Raw genomic sequence first — 3619 nt, 5'->3', positions numbered from 1 at the left:
ATCGCGACGTCTATCGGGGTGGAGCGTAAACCCCAAAGAGTTCAGCAAAGACCAGCAGAGGGCAATCCTTCACCATACATACACATACTGAATTTAGGGTTCAGTCATCGTAAGCAATTTAATATTGTGGTTTATTTATGACAAATGTTGAGGTTATTGGAAAAAAATAATCAAACTGAAACAATATTTTATAGAGACTGGGTAAAAGTGAAAAATACAAGTTAAAAATAATTACGTCTAAAAGTAAGTATAACCAGTTAATTTAAAAGCCCAACAAGAATTACCTGGTTATCAAGGAGAAGATTACTAAAAAAAAAAAATACAATTTGTTGACATGCTTTTAAAAATTAAGACATCAGCTAAAATATAAAGTTGATCGATTTGATATAAGGATAAATAATATTGATAGGGGTAATGTTGTACAAATTAATTAACCTAAGGGAATTTTGTTGCAGTTATTTTACCAATATGGTAAATTCTGAAATGTACAAGAAAATGGGAATCATTATAATGATAAATAGTGAAATTCCTAAACATATGAAGAAAAGAGACTTAAAGACATTGTTCAACTTTATGGAAACCAATAATTTAAAAAGCACCTATTTGTTGCTTAAAAACAATGTTATTTTGTGTATTTGGTAATACCACGTGTTCTCATGGTTTAAAGTTCATATTTTCCACATAGCCTAACGTACATTGATTTTCACATAATTTTGAAGATAAAACTCCATACTACTACATCCCGTTTTGAAAAGTCTTGTGAAAACATGTTTAGAATGGGTTTTGTGGACTTATATCAGTGACCTAAAATTTGCTTTTTTGCTTTTTCAAAAACCACGCATAAACATTTTTCTCTCAAAAATACAAACATGTTGCTCACATTATATTGTAGCCCAGATTGTGCTGAACACAGTGTTATGAGACTATTGCCATTATTATGTTTTTAAGCAACTGAAAAAAAGCACAAATGTCTGTACAGGTCAAAACTTCTCCAGAGCCCTAAAAACCCCTTAGACCCCAGAGGGTTAAAACATTAAAACCATGTCTGCATTCGTAATTGTACAAATAACAAACATCATGTGGGGATAGCATTATTGTGTTGACCCAAGGACCATTTTTTTTAAACCTAAACCCACCTTAAACCAAAATGAAAAGTGAAAACAGTGGTCTAGATCAGTGGTTCCCAAACCTTTTCAGCGTGTGGCCCCCCTTGTGTACGGTGCATTCCTTCGCGGCCCCCCAAAGAAAATTTGTGACAAAAAACTGTTCTAAAACTCAACATTTTAATAAAAAAAAAACATTAAATTATACAAAAAAGTAGTGCTTTTGGTTAGTAGCCTTATTTTTTTAGGTTTAATTACACAGAATTCATGATAAACTAATGTATTTCATAAAATGTCATAAAACTGGGGCCCCCCTAGCACCATCTCGTGGCCCCCTTGGGGGCCCCGGCCCCCAGTTTGAAAACCACTCGTCTAGATCATGTTGAAAACCAGTTAATCCACACACAAGTTAATCTACTACACAAGTGTGGGAAGGACATCTCCATTTTATCTAACCTGCATATCTTTTTACTGTGGCAGGAATCCGTAACGCCTAAAGTAAACCCACATTAACACAGAAAGACCCCTGAACCCAGCCGAGGCTCAAACCAGGGACCTTCTTGCTGTGAGGCAACAGTGCTACTGAGCTACCCTGAAACTTTATTTTGTAATTTTATGTTTAAATACCTCAGCTCCAAATTCAAAAGTCTGAGGACTGCAGAAGAGAGCATGCTGGGTTGATCTGAACATTTAGATATATATTTTTGTTTGTTTTATGTATGCTTCATGGACCATACAAAATATATAAATATACCAAACAACATATCAATATACTGGTATGATAAAATATCCGTATGGTTTCTCTTTGATCAAATATTGGTTTTCTCATTTCAATAAAGGTGTAATGAAATGGAAAACAAAGTCCAGGTCATGTGAGTGTACATGGTGGAAACCTGAACACCTGCAATAAGATATACAGCAAGACCCGTTACCATGTGTGCACACTATACATAAACATGTCATCACAGTTTTATTTTGTACTTCAGGCAAGCTATTATTAGAGCAATAAGATCTTTTACACTATACCCAGAGTGGGTGAATGGTTGTTTTATGAGTTTATGGTTGTGTATGGGATCTGAGGTTTAGCTATGTCTGGAGGAAACCAGGCAGTACTCATCATCTGACCAGTACCATCCCAACAGTTCGCATGGTGGTGGTGGCATCATGCTGTGGGGGTGTTTTTTTAGCCGAAGGGACTGAGAGATGGTTAGGTTTGAGAAGGTGAATGAAGCAAAGATATCTTCAATGAAAACCTCTTCCAAAGCGCTCAGGACCTTAGAATAAGACAAAGGTTCACCTTCCAACATGACAATGTTAATACACTAGTCAACATTTGAAGTGGATAAAAAAAGTTAATCGAAGTTGTCCAAAGATAAGAATTGGTATTGGGTATTGGTATTAAGACAACTTTTATGTAAAGGTTTTGATCCACTTCAAATGTTGACTAGTATATTTCGAGGCAAATGTTTAGGTAACTCATCAAACTGGTCAAAATAACAAAAAAGTTGCAATGTTTTCAGACCTTGAATACTGCCAAGAAAACAAGATCATTTAAATTTTTAAACAACAAAATACCAATAGCGATAGGCTGATATCACAGAGGCTGATATATCAGCCAATATTTAGTTTTTTTTTTTTTAAATAATCGCTAAATCTCTTTACACGGACAGTAATTTCTCTATCACTTAAATTTGATGTTTGCAATGAAAAGACACTCTGTGTCACTCAATGTAAAGCCAAATCTGACAGACAGTTAAATTATCAATCATTATTCACTTTTTAATATGAATACATTCAAACAGGGCTGTTAGATGTCAGATCCACAGTAATTATGTCTTGTAAATCTGTTTTAAGTACTTTAAAAGGGTATATTTATAAATGTTATGCATAACAAATGTTTATTTAGTTTCACCTATTTTCTGTTTGTCTTATAACATTTGCGTTATATCTGCCTCACATCTGCCATACAGCTTTCTTAATATCGGCCATAAAAAACATATTGGTTGACCACTAATGTCTAATGTCTATTTTTGTGATTAAAACATTTTTTGAAAGTGTGTATTTGTTGGAATAACCCTGATTATTACACCTTTTTAAAAAAAAAAAACCAACAGCTTTCTTGTGTCTTGGCATGCTCTCACTCTTTCATATTGCTTTTGGGTGACTTTATGCCACTCCTGCGGTTTGCTTTTGTTGAAATTCAACAGACACTGAAATGGAATAGATGCCATACATACTGAAATGATGATTAAAGGCAAAACGGTAATGGTTTCTTAATTTTTTACTGCGGCTGTACGTGTGTATCTACCTTGGATATTCAACGTATTCAACCATATTCAGCAGAGAAAATTAAGTATTTGACACATCATCATTTTTATCAGTAAGTGGATTTCTAAGTGTGCTATTGACACAACATTTCCACCAGATGTAGTCATCAAGTCAAATATTGAATTCATACGAAGAAATCAGAACATTTAAGTATACAAGTTGAGTCATAATAAATAAATTGAAATGAC

This window comes from Paramisgurnus dabryanus, chromosome 21 (assembly GCF_030506205.2).
Source record: "Paramisgurnus dabryanus chromosome 21, PD_genome_1.1, whole genome shotgun sequence".
Classification (NCBI taxonomy): Eukaryota; Metazoa; Chordata; class Actinopteri; order Cypriniformes; family Cobitidae; genus Paramisgurnus; species Paramisgurnus dabryanus.
This window is presented reverse-complemented; position numbering follows the sequence as displayed.